Genomic DNA, 19,658 nt, shown 5'->3' on the forward strand with positions numbered 1-19,658 from the left:
ACTTTAAAGTTGACCCCTTTCATTTTCTGAACACATTGACCTCAAAACAAAGCCACAATATCTTGAGGAACCACATTTGAAATAGCATCACATCTTTCCATGAAAATATTCCTGGAGAAAGCAATAAAATTTTTAAAACAGACAGTCCACATGAAGTGAGAATACCTGAAAATGTTCCTGAGTAAATGATTCTTGAATATTTCAATGCATTATGCAGTTTTGCATGTGTGCATTCATTTCTCATGTTTTGCATAATCTTTCTGATGACTGTATGCACAAGTGTACCATGTAGAAACAGCAATGAGCCAATGTGATTACTCATTAAATTTAATGAGAAGGTTAGAATTACATATTATAAAACTAAGATGAAAGCAAAATCACAAATTTGAAAGCCAGCTAAGGGCTGAAACACATTCAAGCACAGTTAGTTAATACCCTCTTAATATGCACAACAATAAATACATCATATAGATATACAGCAAATTTGGATGCATGTTACCCAAGTGGAACTCAGCTGTGATGGCGTATGAAATGATACATTTAACTCTAATCAAACACATAACTCAGAGGAAGCAAAACCACCAAGTACTTTAGGGCTCTCTTGCAACACTGGAACATTTTTGATAGCCAGATAGCATCCTGCCCTTTTCTGTTTAAACACAGTGAAGGAAGGCAGAGCTCAGTGTGTGCCTCCAGTAAGGGTGACTCCTACACACACAGGTCAGGGCTGTAACAACACAGCAAAAATCAGAAACGGGTGAAGCCCAGGGCCTGCAAATAATGTATGTGTGACAAGAAAGAGTTACAAACGAAGATGACCAAGTACAGCTGAGGGATCATGAAATTAGTTGACAAGGACTCACAAGGATCATTGAAGTCCAGCTCCTGGCCCTGCACAGGCCCATCCTCAAGAGTCACACCCTGTGCCTGAGGGCATTGTCCAAGCACTTCTTGAACTCTGTCAGGCTTGGCGCTGTGACCACTGCCCTGGGGAGCCTGTCCCAGTGCCCAAACACCCTCTGGGGGAAGAACCTTTGCCTAATAGCCAACCTGAGCCTCTTCTCAGCTTCACACCTGTTCCCTGAGTCCCATCACTGGCCACCAGAGAGAGACATCACTGCCTGTCCCTCCCTGTCTGCCTGTGAGGAAGTTGTGGACTGCAATGAGGTCTCACCTGTGTCTGCTCCACACTTACCAAGCCAAGTGACCTCAGCTGCTACTGATATGGCTTCCTCTCAAGGTCCTTCACTGTCTTTGTAGCTCTCATTTGGCTGTTCTTCAGTAGGCTTACATCTTTCTTCTATTGTGGCACCCAAAACTGCACTCAAGGTGATACTTACAGTTTAGTACTCCAAGAAATACACAAAAGCCCTCCTTTAAGAGGTGGCTTTAAAGACACTTTTAGATGTTTATTCTGAGCAAAACTCCCTGCAGAGGCCTGGTTTGGGAGCTCCCCGTTTTGCCCTCAGGCCTGTGGGCCCAGCCTGAGGGGTGTGCTCTGCCAGGTGGCTCCAAAGCCCATGAGGTGACTTTGAGCCCATATGTGTGTCAAAAGAGATGCACCTTCACTTACCCCTAGCCAAAACCCAACACTATCTTTTTGTCAGGCATTTTTCTCCCCTCAATTCTCATTTCTCCTCAAAGCATCATATTAAGAATGTACCACTCGCAGTGCCCACAGAGTTTGATACGTGTGCATGTGGAAGAGGCGGATTCACATTCAGTTGTTACCTCTGCAGAGGCATAATTAGAGTAAAAAAAAAAACACCAACAAAAACCCAAACCCTACCAAATACAAACCTTGCCCTCTCCTCCTCCAAACCTGTGCATGTGCTCCGACTCCCTGCCCATGGTGCTTGCAGGTCAATGCCACTCCGAGCTTTCTCCCTGTCATGCCATGCAAAATGCTTCCCATGCATTAGCACCAGTCTAGGGGTCATTCTCTCCAGACCTTGATGTCTGCAACCTGAGGTGAGAGGCCTTTTTAGTGAAGGAATGAAAAGGGGTTTGTTTTCTTTACCCCACAGTTTGTTTCTGTGGTAGAATGGGCTGCAAAACCTGAGTACCTGTGGGCATTCGAACAGCAGGTATGCAAAGGCAATATTTAAACAACTCTGTAAATGAGCTAGAGATGTGTGTTATTGGTAAAGAGTTTTTATGCTGAAAACACTTCCATTGAGACATGAGTCATATTAAGCTGCTTTGAGGAAGATGCTGTAGCTCCTCTTTCATGCAATCTCTTTCTCTGAAAGCTTTGATTGAGAACTAAGCCACATTCAGGGTTTTGTGGTTGAGCCTGGGAGCTTCCTTCAGTAAACTTCTTCCTGAATTATTTGCTGCTGGAGCTCATCACCCATAATAATATTTCCAGAATCTTTCCCCTATTATCTTCATCTGTCAGGTTAAATTAATCTTTTTGATGTGACACACATTGAACACTGTAAAAGAGGAACAAAACTTTCACTACTCAACAGGGAGAAGCAGCACAAAGTCTTGTTACTGTCCACAGGTCTGCTTTGGCACTTGGTGAAATATGAAGGGCATTTCAGCAGAATGTTAAAGATAAACAGATGAAAATAAAGAATCCTCTAGTCCACAGTCCATCACCTCTGAGGAACCAAGGCTCTCTTCCCCTGGTTTTCTTTAGCTGTGATTGTCTTAGGCTGAGGGTATCCTATAGAAACAAATGGAATGATAATTCTTGCTCAAAATATTCAGCTTCCAGGCAGGCAGGTGGGAATTGCAAGTTAAAACACTCCTGAGCAGGGTAGAACTGCAGGCCATGGTAAATTATTAAATTAACATAGGTGCAAACCATGCATTCTCCCTTGTTAGGCATTGCTCCTATTGGGATTGCAAAAAAAGGTCTTACCTTTAATGAGCAGGGTTCCAGCTATGCAGGAAATGCAGACACATTTTAAATACCTAGGGATGAAAGGAGAGAAAGGTTAAGACAGTCTTGATATGTATCCCATCTGAAAATAAATGCAAATTCTCTTTCTGGCAGATGCTTTTAGAACACTTATAAAAAAAGGAACCCACAAAAATTATTTTTCTCTTATGCTTTCATGAAAATACTAAAGAATTGAAAAAATTGCTTGTGCTGTAAATATGAATGATGTATCTTGATGTATCTTACAGGTGTCCAAAAGTTTTAAAGCAAATCAAAAGAAACTGTTTCAGTAGGCTTAGATTTTCTGTACATAGGTGGAAAACATTTAGTTTTTCAACTTCTTAAAAAGCTTTTATACGACATTTGGAAAAAAATATCCCTTCAGTCACTATCACATTATAAATATATGCCAGTATAAAACAGACAAAATATACTTTTATAGAAGTTACATAAATATAGGTTTATACAAAGATAAAAATACATTCACTCTTCACTGTGGCAGAATCAGCCACTTATAAATATGTTTGGTCTAATTTCACAAAATTTCCATGTTTTGTGGTGGCATCAAACCAAGACTGCACAGAGCTGAAGGCTGATACCAGGTTAAGTGAAAGGGAATCAGAGCCATTCTGCTTTTCTGACTGCCATTATGGTAATGCGATCAGTACCTTGACAGATGCTAAGAAGAATAATTTTGCTGATTGACTTTTCTTCAAACCTAAGGCTGTGGGCAATCAAAGAAAATATGAACATCTGGCTGAGCTTTTGATTGCCATGCTCACTGATATAGTGCACCCAAATAAGCAACAATTAGTACAGCTTGTGTCAAAAGACCCATCAGTTAATTCAAATTAAGTCAGGAAGATTGAATCCAATTGGCATTCATGCATATTTGTATGCGAAGTTTAAATAAGATTCTCCTGCATTACATTATCTTTTATTTTCAAGGGAAACACATGCAAAGTTTTGTGATTCAAGCAAATATTTTCAAAAGCTTTTGGACTTCTTAAAGCCAAACTTCTGGGAAAACTGTGTCCTTTGGAAGGACAGTCTAATAAACATAAAAATGTGTTGGCTTTCTCAAGGTCGTATTTCTCACTACTTAAAAAATTTCACGAATTTGGACAAGTTATTCATAGGCATTTTGTCAGTAGCAAATACAATAATGCAGAACCGATATTTGGGTAAATTTACTAGCTAAGATGGTGGCCAAGATAACTACCAGACTGTAGTAAGAAAGAAAATTCAGAAAGCTGAAGACTAATTTCCTCATGTTTTTGCTTGATTCTGAGTGTAAAACCCTAGGAATATGTACTTTCTTTTACAAAATATAGCATTCCTGTTGGAATTCTCTTTATGGTAACAGTAAATTAGGTTGTATGAGAACCCAAGATTAAAACTAATCAAAGGCAAAAGACAAGTTGTGTGCCTGATTTTTTAAAATGAGAAATTTAGGGAAAAAAAAAGGCCAAATTGATTTTTTATTTAATTCTAGCTCTTTGCAGTAAATAAATTTTAGTCATTACTTGGCAGATATAGATACCATTGTTTCCAAGTTAAGCTGTTAAAATTTTATTTGCAACTTGGTTATAAAATCTGTTTTTTCAAAAAAAATAGTGACAGACTCTCTGGCTGAGGTGCTATCTGTGCTCTACTAACTAGAGGTGAAATTTACTGTAACCTCACCTAAATCTCAGTTAGCTCAATCTGACCTGACTCTAAAATCCTATTATGAAATTCCAGGATTTCTGCAACTCATTCAGATGTGTTAATCTAAAGCCTAATGCAAACCAGTGTATCACAGACTACATGGGGAATAGGGTCACACTGGCAGCCCCAGCTGCAGCTTTGCTCATGGACTGGGGTCACATTGCACCTGTAGCCACTGCTCCTGAGTGCTGGTGCTGTCAGAGCCAGGGAGCTTCAGAGCAGAGCTGGGAATACCTAAAATACTGATAGAGCAGAAGACCACGTCAGAGGAGAAGCTGGGTGAGTCAGTCCATTGGCCTGGGACTCACATGCTACATCATCAGCTGCCAATGATGCAATGAGCATGGCCAAGCAGCTGTTACAGTCTTTTATTTTCCTGTATTTTTATTTATTGGGGGTCCACTTTGTTTTGATGCCAAGAAATAGGTTTTCCTATTCACTGACTTCCGTGAATATTAAGACTCAAACACTCTTGAGAACAATCGGATCGATTAATTACAAAACTGTTAGCATGCTGCCTTCATAAATCAAGAGTTAGCTTGTGATCCATAACTTCAAACAGTGTTTTAGCAGCTGTTTTCTTGAAGTTCTTTTCTTTAAAATACTAATGTCTCTTGTACATCCATCTTCTGATTCAGAGGTTATGAGTCCTCCTACTAGTGTTACCTTGAGAAATATCGTTGATGGAAAATCCCTTAACTAGTCTAATGATAGGGTCCAGTTACTCTCAAGTGCACAGGCCCCTTATAAATGCTACTGAAAAATCAATATCAATCCTTCAGTGCCTTCAAGAGATGTGGAGTAACACCATAACAATAGTGATGGCCACCAGCAAATAGCTGTTCAGTGATTATACTGCAGTGGCCTGGAAGTCCAAATCCCCTTCAATAACTTTCAAAATGGATGCATACTGGGAAATGTAAAACCATCCCTAGCAGGCAGGTCAGTAGCTGCACTTTCTAGTCAAGTACCTACTTATTTACTGTGTTGCTCTCTCATTATTGACATAAGATTTTGGAGAAGAAAGTCTGCAAAGAAAAAGGTAAGGTGCAAAACAGTAGATCAGCATTTCAGACATGTTCAGTGCAGCAAAGAGGACTGTGCACCACGGGAGAATCAGCTGGCAGCCCCACCCTTTGCCTGTTTTATTTAGGAATTTGAAAGTAGACTAAGGAGAATACATTTTCAAAGACAGTGGCTGCAGGGAAAAAAAATCACTCCAAAGTGTAAACAACAAAGCAGCATTCATAGTTATGGCCTCTGATATTTATTCTGTGAGTAAAGCTGCTGCTTGCTTGGAGTCAGAAACAGCAGAATACTTAGCAAAGTTTGAAGTAGTGTGGCAATTACTTTACGGCTAAGACTCTGAATGCAGTCATGGCATTTTCCTGGTTTCCAAGGTTTGCACATGAGGAGGTCATAGTGGACAGTATCAAAAGCTCAGCACAGTCTGGATGTAGCAGCCATTGCTTTGACTCTCCACAGAGTAAGCTGCACCACTGGAGTAAGAGACTGGCTTGGCTTGGCTCGTCAAGAGCGAGTCATATAAAGCCTATGTTGCCTCAGGGCATTGCCTTCCCATGTCATTATCTTCTGCATGCTGATGCTGCATCAAAACTAGCCAATCAACCAAAATGGTTTGCCAAGACATCAGGATTTTATTAAAGTCTGCTCTTTGGTTGAATCCATGCTTGACCCATGTGTACAATTCACTCCCAAAAATTAAAGACATGACAAAGTTCTCTCTCTCCACAGAATTATTGGAAAATGAGTGCTCCATCTTTCCTAAGATAGGAAGTCCTTGCCACAGAATAGACAACCTTGCTGCATTCACACTTTACCCTATCAAAACTTTTAAGCAAAAATATTAGAAAAAATTGTCCATATGCATGCATAGACCTACTGCCTGGGATGTTACTTGCTACAAAGACACAATGAAGTAATGATATAATTTTTTAAAAAAAATTGGAAATATAAAGACAGTGATGTTTTTGCATGTTAGAAACAGGATTACAAAATAAAGATTGGAGGAGAAATCCCAACAGTTTTTTTAAAATCCTGCATTGGATTTAAAGTATTTTTATTTCAACCATCTCTCAAATATTAAAGTTCATTTCCTACCAGTGTTCCTACCAATTTAACTCTGTTAGCAAGTTCTGGAAAACCAATCTTTTCTGCATACATGCTGTACCACCATGTTGAGTTCTACAGCTCCATCAACCATAATAAAATCATCCTCATGTGTTCCTCCTTAATATATAATACAGTGTTTGTATAAATGCTCATTGCAACTATTGTGCCTTCTAGCAGCTGACAGTTTAAACAATGCATAAATATTAGAATAGAGAAAAGCCCAGTGTGATTTCAGAGCCAGTTTCATTGAAAATTCTCTGAACTGGCCAGTCTCTTTGTGACATCTGTTCTCATAGGATATTCTGGTAGCTGAGGGGGGTTTTATCTCAAAAACTTTGAGAACAAATGTTATGTCCAAATATATTCTCTGCAATAAGCATTAGGTAGTGAAATAAATTAGACTAAGTAGCTACCCAGGAGTAAAATTAGGTTTTACGGATGTGAGTGCTACCAGAGCTATCAGACTCAGGGAACCTGTTATGATTTAGACCGTAGTGATTATGGCAGTAATAAGACACTTTAAGCAAGCTGTTGGCTGAATCAGTCAAGTGAATCTCAACTGTGTGTTAGTGAAGTCATTTTATCCACATAAGTTGATTTTAGTCCATTAAGACAGGCCTTTTGCTTCACAGTGTGTATAGTCATTACATTTTCCTACATTCATTTGTCTTCATTCAAAGGAGCACTCAACCACCTTGGTGCTCATTGCCATTAAAAAGATTGTGGTTCACCTTACTACAGTGTCAAATGAAGTCACAAAGAGTCATGCGGATGATAGCAAGAGAAACTGCACCAGCGTGCACAATGTTATCATGCAGATGAGAAATATAAATGAGGGATGAAATGCAATTTAAGCAAACACTCAGATGGAAAACAAATGTGCCATTTCAGACAAACAATTCCTGAAACAGCAGTACAGGAGTCCTCCTTCACTTGCAATTCTTACAATGGGATTGAAAACCAGAAGAAATCAGAATTCTTAAGCAATGAGGAAATAGCAGATATTTTCCCTAAAGTTGTTGTATTTCAATGAAATATTATCTTTTACTGACAAGACAAGCATTCTAAAACATACAGAGCTAACTGCATGAGCATCTTAAAAGCTTGTGTATTAAAGCTCAAAAGTTCATTTGGCAGAGAGACGAATATGCCTAAAAGCTTTCTGGCTCATTTTAACACCTTCTGGTTTTCTCTTCAGTGCTAGCACTGATGTTCAGTTACTATTGTAGGATCTGATCATATTTACAAACTCTTGCTACTTTTCCTCCTTAGAGACCTCATCTGAATCACTTTTGAATATCTAGCAGATGTTCAAGATACTCAGTTCTTAGAAAGATGCAAGACTCTTTAAAACCATGTGAAGCACAGCTACAATCTCTAACTACTGTGCCTAAAAAGGAACATTTTCCTTGAAGACACTGTCTCATACAAGTACCTGCTGCTGGTTTTATCCTCTGAATCAGATTGTCTTGATCATGGAGGATTCAGGATCCCAGACTAGACTAAGCCCACACAGCTGTACAAAGTCCCTGTGTTAATTTTGTCTCCAGCACATATCATGTTCAACATTTCCAGCACCACTTTTGATAAAAGTCTTTTACCATCAGTCCTTAGCTTCCAACCTTTTGTAGAAGAAATGTTAACTCCTGAGGCCACAGAGTTTGGATGAGAGAAGATAGTTTTGCCTTTTACAGTACTGAGCTTAGTAACTTTTAAAAATGCACACTCAAGGGAATATGCTAATTTGACTGAGTATTCCTCACTTCATGAAAGAATCAACTTTTATCAGCATCTCAGGTTTGCTTGTATAAAATGAACTTGTGGGGTCTGTGCACAGCTAATAAGTTTAGTGCTCTTATAGAAGCAGAGTGTTTTGTCACTGTGCAGCAGCAGATGACCTGCTGAGACCAGATCAGATCAGAGTTTTAGAAACACTTGCAATTTTCATTTTCTCTGAAATTAAGAGTAAAAATGTCTTCAGCATAAGAAACATCTTCATTAAGGATGGGTTCCTATACGCACTCCTTTCTGTACACCTTGATCTCCTTCCACATTAGCCATAGGGGAGTTAATAAGTTGCTCAAAGTGAACTTCAGGAGAACATGCATATGTAGCAGGCAGTTAGAAGAAATCACTCATCTCTCACTGGCATAGCAGTCACATGATGAGGTGAGCATGGGTATAGAGCTGAGAGGAACAAGAGTGATGCTATCCAAACTCAGAATGCCTCGATCCATCATCAGGGTCAAATCACAAATACTTCCCACCAGCAAGAGAGACCAGCCCCAGCTACAACCACCACAAACTGTAATTTTTTGAGTAAGCAGCAGTCCAGTAGACGATCTATGTCCATGTGTGGTAACTAAGCTCTTATAAGCTATATTTCTGATGCTAGCACACCTTTTTCCTAACTTTTCTTGTAAGACTAGCATTGGAACCAGCTTTCTCTTTGAAGAGCTTCTCAGGTCTCTTCCCTGCCTGCCCCTCTACACCACTTTTCCAGAAATATATTCCCATGTATTCATATTTGCTGTTTTAAACCCACACTGGGACTACATGAATCAAATCTAATCTGCTCATCTGCTAATTGTTGAAATAATGAAGTTTTTTCTGTGTATATCTGTATGTACCTGCCTTGTCAAATTCCCTGACCTGTGGGTGTTACCAATAGCTAACCCCAGTACTCCCACTGCAGCTGCATCTCTTAAGAATCTTGGCCTATTCTGCTCTCTGAGGAGAGAGGAAAAGCACCAATGTGACATCCCACTCCCCTTGAAATCTCTCCAAATCAGGAACAAGTTCATGCAGGACAGCTTGCTCTGATTCTGTCAGTGTTTACACTTAGGCAGAAAGGGGCTGACTCTGATGACTAATGGTACAAGGACACTAATATATAAAACTGTATCAATTAAAAGGAAACATCTACTTTAATATATTAATACAAGAATATAGTCAGAAATCTGAAAACCCTTTTTGTTCTTCCCAAATTAGATTACAAATATATCATTATAGTCTTCATTTTATGGGTATGTGGAAAAAGAACATATGACTGACCTTCAAATCAACCCTCAGCTTGACAGCCTAGATCAATGTATTATCCAGACCTCTATTTCTCATTCTGTTTCAACTGTCAAATAGAATTTGTTTGTTATAAATAGGAACTCTCCAGTAACAACAGCAAATAAGATACAGGCAGCCACCTTGCAATGTACCTGTTCTCAAAATTCTCTTTGGTTTTTAAAGAACCCCACATTTCCAGGGTGCTTGCACGAATAGCATCATCATCTCTCGGACTGGAGTATTCATAATGAAGTGAGATGAACTGTTTACAATGTCCTGAAGGACATGGAGTTGACCTAAGTCACAGATTAATGGCTTTTTGTTCTCTGTGTGGGAAGGTCATAGGAGATCTCAGATTATAGCAGGTCTTAGATCATAGAAGGGTCTCAGTTTAAACAAAAATGTAAACCAGAGACAGAAACTTCAGGACAAAGACTCTATAACTTAACTGCAAACAACTTTCCTTCACTTTTTGAAGTCCATTTGACTTTAATACTGTGTTTAAATACTCTTAAATCACAGCTTCAGATAGCCAGAATTGTAACAAATGAAATTATTTTTAACCCAGGGTACCTTCAAAAGCCATGAATGTCACTGACATTCCCGTGTTGTGAAGACAGGTAAGGAGTGGGTTTCTGAAGTCATTGTTACGCCCTAACAGACTTGCATTCATTGCAGGTACAGTCTTTTGCTGAAGTACATAAGCAAGCCTTGGGAAAGAGCACATGCTGGGGAGGTGTCCTTAGGCCAGCAGTAATTAGCTCCCCTAAGAATCCTGTAGCCACGAGGCGCAGTTAGCATTAGGTAATGCACTGCACTTTGAAGATGTAAAAGGATTTCAAAGAGCTCATTGGTACCAGATTATCCACTACACTGGGATTTCTGCATTACTGTTTTCAACTCTTAATACAGAACTATAAATAGATATTCAGCCAAATTTGTAAGTTATTTTTGACAACCAGTTATTACACTTATTACTTGAAACCCCAAAATAAAAGTTTTCACTAGGAATGTCCCTTTTGTGTAAGGAAACAAAAGTTTGTTTTCATTTATTAAGGAGCCTGAAAATCTGTTCTTTTTTTTTTTTTCCAATTGTTTGCTCCTTAAAAAAAATTTGTGGTCAGTATAAAAGAACAGAATTCATAAAAGTAACTCATTTTTTCTTCCCTGATTATACTGCAAGATTCAATGAAAAAAACCCCAACAAACCACAGAAGGATTTTGTCACCTTTTGACAACAGGACAACAGAACAGAATTGTAAGCTGCAAAAGGCTTTCTTTTCCTCCAAAAGCTCAAGATTAATATGAAATTGATAATCAAAAAACCAAGTTGAAGGGGAGTCACATAGACATCAGAAAAAAACTTTTTCTCAAGGAAGGTAATGCTGCTCAGGGACAGGTCATTAGTGAGAACACCTCAGAGGTACTCAAGACAGCAAAACAAGGCCAGGACTGGCTGGACCAAGCTCTAGTAACAGCACCACCTCAAGTGAGGGCCTGGAGTTGATAATTCCCAGAAGACCTTTCCAAGCAAAAGTTCTCCTACTGCAATTACTGAAACTACCCAAGAATAATAGAAGAAAAGAGATTATAGGATTTCAGCAAAAAGGTTAAATATGGTAAACCCCCTAAATATAGAAATAAAGCCAAATACTGAAATTCTAATGCAAAAAGAGCAAAGCTTCAAATAAGGAAACATATGCATTCCTCAAAGCCACACTATAATTTTGGGCTTTTCATTGAGTTGTACATACTAAATGGAAGCTAAGAAGGGACCCACACTTTTTTTTTCCTTTCAAGTCATCCTAACAGAAATCAGATACGTTTACTTTATCACAGCAAGAGTCTGCAGACAGAAAAAGTATTTAATAAAAGTTACCCATATTATCTGTCATCTGCATTTCAAAAATAAACATGTAATTTTATACAGTAGAAATCCTTTAAAGGTAAGTATTATCACTTCAACATACTTTTCTTCATATAAGATTTTCCTTCCCAAAATTTCAACATTTCAGACTTCAAACTGTAACAAGAAATTTTCTTTTATTTTCCCTGTTCAGCACTGTTTCTACTCAGGCATTCAACTCAACGTTTTACACTAGCAGGGTTTGTAACTGGTTGGATGGGCTGCTTGTTCTGCAGGTAAAAATTTAAAATATACTAAATTCCTCTCTAATACTTGGATCAGTGTATTCCCAACAGGCAAGAAACTGATACTTTATTCTATCATCCTGAGAGCACACCTTATTGTAGACAAGCTAAAGAGTGAAGCCAGCATGAAACCCAGCTTCCCTTCCTCATAAGCACATGCCCAACCAGCTTATAAGATTGTTCTACTTCTTCAATGAATAAATAGATCATGATTCCACTACAGTTTCAGATGCAGCAATTTCAAGCTACTGGGTTTTGGTGTAAGGGGAAGAATTGGCTCAGGCTGCAATTACTCATAATTTTAGAACCTGGAGATTCATGGTTCATCTTGTGTACTGGCCAATATCAAAGACATCACATCTGTAGCAACAATATTGTTCTTGCATGGGGATTTTCCCATATTTTTGGACTAGAACCTAAAGAGAATGATGTTTGAATCATGGTGATTTCACTACTAAACCAAAAAATGAGACCTACATTAACCCCACTCAGAATTCAGTGCCTGTATCAATTCCCTACATGAAACAAGTGACCATCTGCTCCACTTGCCCATAAGCAATACTAATATCTTCTCTCTCTGTCACCCTATTCATCCCCCTTCCCCCCCTCCCTGCTTAGCTTTAAATCCTTCTCTTCATATAACATGACCCACCTATTTTTAACTCATGTCTTCCAAATTTCCACTTGGCTGCTCACCTCAACATATGGTACCTCTGCTCACTGGTGCTACAGACCTCCTATCTGGGACCATTTATGAACCATCTTGTAGCTGGCACAGTCATTTACATGTCTTAAAGGCATTTACAGAATGTCACCACCTCAGAATATATCTTCAGATGAAGCGATAGCCAGATCTACTTAAAGCTGTTGATCTTAAGTTTGTTTGCTCTGTAGTGGGTCATAATTTCAAAAGTTAAAATAAAGCTTGATGTTAAGTCTGGTACTATCATTCTAATCCATCCCATTCTGATATTGAAGTTTCCATTTGATCTGGAAATTTCTCTTATATTGAAAAGTAGGGCTTTGTGAGATTAAGAAACGCTTTAGTATTTATATTTTTTCCCCCCTTCCAAAAGAAGAGGAAAGATACATTTCTACTCTTAATTTCTTCCACTCTTAATTTATTTGGAATACTAGATTCCCTCTTTCAGATGTCCAGTGAGAAAAGTGTACCTAATAAATGTTTTGTTTTTAAAAAACAAAACATAAGGATGTTTCTGAGCTTAGAGGGCCTTATTGCTGAAGTTTGAGTCTAGTGATTATCTTACAGCTGTTCAATAACAATTCTGGGTTTCATATAAATGTGTAAAGTCCTTCTTGTACATAAGCCAAGAAATAATGCAGAGCTGCTCATCTGAGCTTTTCTAATCATTCTTATACCAGCAGCACAGGAATTCGTGTAGATAGGTTTGTCATAATATCGTGTCATTTTTTATTTCACAATTGCCTCTTGAAGCTAAGCAAACCCTGGAGAAGAATAAAGCTATGGTGAATATAGATGCAATACTAATTAACATACATGCTAAATATGAATTTTTTAGTAAGAATTTAAAAAAAAATTTACCAGCATGTCAAGAAGCCAGGAAATACTTGGAAAATCAAGTTTTATTTCCTTGAAAATCTGACACTCTGCTCCATTAGAATACATTGAGCTGAAATGCAGGGCAGCAAATTAAAGCAAGGGCCTTGTGTGTGCCCCTACGCATTATTTCTCTGGTGTTGATGCTTACTTCAGCTGCCCTTTGGGTAGACTGCAGAATTTGGACAAATTTATAAACTTACCAGTAATTTCTAGGCTCTAAAATACCGCAATACAAAGTACTAACAACAGTCATCTGGAACAGACTACTGATTAGGCAGCCCAAGTTAATTATTAAAGACATAGTAGTTTTAACACTGCTGTCTCATGTTTGTAAGCAAAACAAAGGCAACGTCAGCAACATATGTACTTTGACATGTTCTAATACTCTGAAGAATGCCAAACCATGTGTATACAAGAAATGGCTAGAGAAACTCATCTGAGCTCCTCTGAAGGAAAAAAAGTTGGTAAAGTCAAAAGATAAATGAAAACAACTGATTCCTCTCCAATATTGTCTCAAGATATCTGATATTGTTGTCCTCAAGTAACTAGGAGTTCAAACTAATCCTGGTTCAGAGGTGAGGTCTGGAGGCAGATACAGAGATTTTATTAATCCTCCCCTAGTACTGCTTTTACTGTGCTAATATTAGTTCTTTATTTCCATCATGTGGCATCCTTAGGGTCGGGCTGTACCTAACCCAAGTATCACTATCACAAAGGAAGCTATAATAGAGATTGATTTGATTTGCCTTTATCTAGTGAATTACTTCATCCTGCACTCACTTTCCTTTATTTTTGCAATTTCCTGAATCAAGAGAATGAACTGTTATTGCCAAAGGAAAAGGAGAAGAAGAAAGAGAGGGGTAGAGAGAATGGAGAGGGAATCTTCATTTGTCTGCATTTCTCTGTATCTCAACTTCTGCCTTGCATTCAGATAGATTCGGTGCTAAAAAATCCTCATTAATAAATAAAAGCAACCTTCTAACTCTCTATTGCTTTTAGTCCTGAAAAACATCAAAAAACTGTGCAAACCTAAAGTAAAATGCAGTCAATTACCAAGCTCTGGGGATTATTTCACCAAAGCAATTGATTTAACTTCACCACTGCAGCCACTTCTCATTGGAAACATATCAGCTATTTAAGAGCACACTCATAAAACAAGGTAACAAATTACCTCAACATTTCCTAGGGAATAACCTTTCAGTCTCACTAGAAGAAGACAGGTCAAAAATCACCTTTTTTTTTTTCACTTCAGTTCATATGATCTCTACTATACCTACAAGAAATGTATTATAAAAGGGAATCCAACTGAGAATTTCATACAATAGAATGTATAGCTTAGGTTTCAGTAAATAATAGGATCTTTAACGACTGCATACAACAAGGATTGGGAGTTGTCACATCAAACTACATTTCTACTTAACAGCATGACAGGAAATAGATTTCAGAAAGAAACACGACTCAATTCACAAATGCAGGGTTTCCATCAGTGAAGACATTCTATCCACATGTGATCCCAGAGGGAGTATATGCAGGAATTTGAGGACTGACATTTGTCTTAACAAAATGGAGAGTTCTGAGTTTGACAAGGGGCACTACCTTAGAAGGGAAGGGGACACTGTCTAAAATATCTTATCCAAAGTAACTTGTTTATTTCTTGGTCTTGCCACACATTTTTTTCTCTGTCAAATGAGAAAGTGATTCCTTTTCTTTCTTTCCCTTGGGCTAGGGCCACATCTTACTTTCACTGTGTATCTAAAGAGAAAACGCTCTCTGTTGATGCTGGTTCCCTTCAGAGACTTCCCATACTAGTAATAAGCAAATTCTATTAACCTTTTTTCAAAAGTGCTGAAAAATCTGTAATTGCCATTACAACTCAGCAAGACACTGCAATGTTTTTCACTGTGTTGTTGGTTTTGAAAAGCTACATAACATCATACAGAAATGAAATAACTTCATTTTCACCACCAATTCCTCTTTTTAACATTATTCAGTATGTGGATCATGTGTCTTGTATTCCCATGATCAGATATTGAAACTTAGCTTTAAAATTTAACTTTTCTCATAAACCATAATGCCCGGGACTAGAATCTTTGTCATGACACAGGGTTTTTTCAGGGAAATCCAGCAAGGTGAAATCATTCAAGCAAACACAGTTACATAGAGGAGCATAAATAAGTCATCATATACCCAGGTGGACAATACAGGAGCCCCAGGTGCTGAGTAGCAGCTGCCATTCTGATGGAAGTGCTCATTAAAAGCTGCCAGCATTCATGCAGTGAGCTGGAAATGCCTGACTCTAGGAAAAAAAATAGGCCAGAAATTGCCAAGTGTCAAGAACACAAAGTGCAGACCACCGGCAGCACTTTAAAGCTCCTATAATTCCTGAAGATCTGTTTGGAATGGTATTCCTCTTGAAATCTGTCAGCCCATGGGCCTGCCTGACCTCTGCTGTTGCTTTTGTGGAGTCAGCTGTACCAGCATGCAAGTGTGAAACAGCATTTCTCTTGCTTGTAACCAGTCAGAATGAAAAAAGGGATATAAATATTATAGATTCCCAGATCCCAGTGCCTCAGGACAGGTGGGAACATGACAGTGCACAAGTCTGTCTAAAAGCACACAGGGATGGTACAGGTAACAGCACTTCTCTGAATAAAAATTTTCACTGGCTTTGGCAACAATGACCCACTCAGGTTTTATTTTCTCCCCCTCAAATGAGAATTGTTCTCAAATCAGCAGTGTTCTAAAGAGTACAATTTGAAATTTAATTCAATCTTTATTTGACGTGTATTAACATGTATAAAGAATTGCCTTCACTACGGCAATTTTTGAAAGTTTTTTTCATGTTTTGTTTTCATTTTTTCTTTTTTTTTCAGCCAAACCTGTGACACAGTACTGGTATTTAATCATCTTCAGAGATTTTATCATCCTAATTCTTGAAAAATAAAAAAATTGTATTGATGTGTACTCTAGATACCTCATGATTTAAAGAAGAAATTTAGCATTCATGACTGATATTTTTCACTTTGCTGATGATACTACATTCTCATATAGCAGCTGAATACCCTGTAAGTATATAGGAGATACCCAAGCACACAAAAAAGGAAATTAAGGTGGTCTATAAGGTGGCATTTCTATAAGTAGAAATAAAAAGTATGACAAACTAGTGAGAGAGTCACAGAAGGTCATTTGGCAGCAGTGGTTATGTCTGAAAATAATCCAGCTGCCATCTCATTTTAGACAGTCACAGGAATCTGACTGACTTTGAGCTAAGAAGCTGTCATCAAAGAGGTCTGAAAGCTTGGTAAAGTACAGAGAAATCAATTTTTCAAACCCAGCCAAACTTCAACTTGGATACTTGGGGGATACAGCAGAATAATTGACTGGTGTAAAGGAACTAGAAGAGTTAAATTACTCAGGATATTACTGGATTTGTCTATTTGTTCTGTCACCCAGTTTGCACACATGAATATTTTGTTCACTGTACTGTTATTCATTTTTTTTCCAGTTAACAGATAAAATGGACTCAGCGCTTCCACTTTTGGATTATCTTTTTTCCTCACTTGCAGACATTGTACTTACAAAAATCACTTCCATTTTTTTCTGCTAAACATCTTCACCTCCCAGTACTGTTTCTATTTATGTATACTCAAGTGTCTAAGTTCTGCTGAAAGTCAATGAACTCTTCAAAGAAATTCCCACATTTATTTTATGGAAAATACCTCTGCATATACAGTCCAAAAGGCTTAAATCACTTCTGGCAGTGACAGACAACACTGTTGCTTCATGTTTTCTCTATGGCTGTTTCCTAATTGTGGAAGTTGTGGTGCCCGTGTCCACAAGCCATTTAGACAGCTTTGAAAATGTAACCTCAGATCTCCTATCCCTTGCTCAGCTCCAAAGAATTCTCCACCTTCTCATATAATTTCTTTTACATCTGTTAATTCCAATTAAACTTACACTAAACAAGTTTAAAAAATATATTGCTGCTTTAAAATTATTGAATTCCTCTTTTTGTTTCATGCTCCCGCAAGGAATGTTTTAAAGAGTGTACTTACATATAATATTTTGCAATTTCTTGGGCATGTTGGGTTTTAAAAGTGATCAGGTTTCAATTACCAATAATGACCTTGCAGGACCTCAATAATTACCACAATTCTCAGCTGGTGCTTATTAAATTTTAGTGGGTTTTCCTCTTATTTAAGAAACTTTATTCCTTTTGCACAAAAAAAAAAAACCCAACCTAGATGATTTCAAGAGGACTATTTATGCCTAAAGCTACTTACTGATGATAAAAGAGTAGTACTGTTTGCTCATATTTTATTTTTCCATATTTGCAGCTATTTAATATTCTGCCCTACCTTGCTATGTACTAAATACTTTGCCGCTTTTAGATGCTTGATGTTATAATTTTTAACAGTCCTTATATTCCTTTCTGGTGACATCAGCTGTAATTTTAATCCTTAATTTTATTGAAATAAGTGTTATTTCTTTTCCTTATATCATAATCACCTCTAACATCTCACAGTAAACAGCAGGTGGTTCTAATCAATCTCCTTCCATCCATTACTTATTCCCACAAATGTTGTCTTTTAAAAGTTCTGTGGGTTTGGAACTATACGTTGTATAAAACTGTCACGTAATTTTCATTTCTGATGATCCATTATCACAAGATACCAGATGTTCACTACTTCTTCTTAATTACCATACTTAGGGCTTATGTCTTAGGACTAACTGAGATAATCTTTGAGATAATTTTTGATCTGGGTATTTTCTTCCAACACTGGGAGGACACAATGCTACATTACCTCAGGTTATGCTCACACAATATTTAGTAATTGCTCATAGGAAAAGTAATTTGATTGTTTGAGCAGCAAAAAGAAGTCTGCAAAAGCTGCTTTTCCATACATTCCTCAACTTCCTGTAGTCCATAGGACTACTCAAGTGCTATGTGTGTTGAAGAACTACCTTCTTAAACCAGGGAAAACAAGTTTTTGTCAGGTAGGAAAAAATATACATGCAAGAAAACATAATGCTTAGTCCTTAGGGATATCTTATTTTAAATATTGATTTTTCTCCCCTAGATCCTCACAGCTCTTACCAGAAATTACAACATTTTTGAACTGACATTCTGGGGATAGAATAACCTGTCTGCTGTCCAAAAAAAAATATTTCTTTAAAAAAATTAGAATTAAGAATTTTTTCAAAAATTTTAAATTTCATTTTTCTTCCAGTAAGTATTTCTCAAAATAGTGGCTATTGTAGCCAGCATGTTGTCTACAGCCTGATTTGCTAAGCCCATCCTGCTGGTCTCACACCACAGAAAGCCTCTTTCCAGAAGGTACTGTCTGTCTTGACTGCCTGGGAAAGAGATGCTTAACAAGACCCCACTGGATTATGCAGCCCACAGGTCATTAGAACCAAAGTCTCTCACAGTGATCACTTTCTCTACCATGAGTTGCAGATTTTTCAGACTAGCACTCCACAGCAGTGTTAATGTTAAGGATTAAAAAAAAAATTAGTTTGAAGCAGATTTAAGAGTTAAAATCTGATATTCAGCAGTGCTATTTTTAAATTGCCAAGTAAGCATAAAACTCTGCTTTAACTTCTGAGGTAAAGAAGTAGAGAGAAGAGCTTATCTTCAATGGGAGAGGGAATGTCTGTCTCTAGAGACTCTGCTCCACTGAGTGCTAAAAGGATGAACAGGCAGGTTTATACTGCAAACTGAGACTGAGCCCAGCAGTCCAGCAGTGTGGAAGCCTGGCTTCCTTTCCTTGCCAAGTTCTCTCTAACCTTAGTTAGCTGTGCATTGCTCCACGAGTCCTTAGTTTTTGTCTTGCTCTCAATTATCGTTTTGAATGGCACTAATACAGGAGTGCACACAGTGGAACCTTCCAAGAAAACTTTTGAAATATTTAATTGGCAAAAATAATACATATTTCATTAACATTTGACCTACTGCAAATAAAACATACCTTTGTTTTCTGCAGAATTATTATGTCAACTATGAAGTCAGTTGTCTCTAATACAGGGCCATACCTTGGGGTTTGCTTTTGACATTGTATTTTCGATGCAACTTTTCTAATGAGGTATATAAATTATAGTTCTGAAGTTCCCAATCAGAAGTCAGAA

General features: G+C 37.8%; 1 long non-coding RNA gene across 2 annotated transcripts in view; it reads right to left on the reverse strand.

Moving 5' to 3' along the window:
• Positions 1-2,279: 2,279 nt before the first annotated feature.
• Positions 2,280-19,658, reverse strand: part of LOC121665598 — a 76,946-nt gene continuing 59,567 nt past the window's right edge. For both annotated transcript variants that reach the window (XR_006016422.1, XR_006016423.1), the window contains 2 exons: positions 2,873-2,925; positions 2,280-2,674 (listed from right to left, as the gene is read on the reverse strand). This is a non-coding gene — a long non-coding RNA (uncharacterized LOC121665598). The remainder of the gene's footprint in view (positions 2,675-2,872; positions 2,926-19,658) is intronic.

Source organism: Corvus kubaryi, unplaced genomic scaffold, assembly GCF_017639235.1.
Source record: "Corvus kubaryi isolate FWS band 111438036 unplaced genomic scaffold, C.kubaryi_AGA036_p1.0 37334, whole genome shotgun sequence".
Taxonomy (NCBI): domain Eukaryota; kingdom Metazoa; phylum Chordata; class Aves; order Passeriformes; family Corvidae; genus Corvus; species Corvus kubaryi.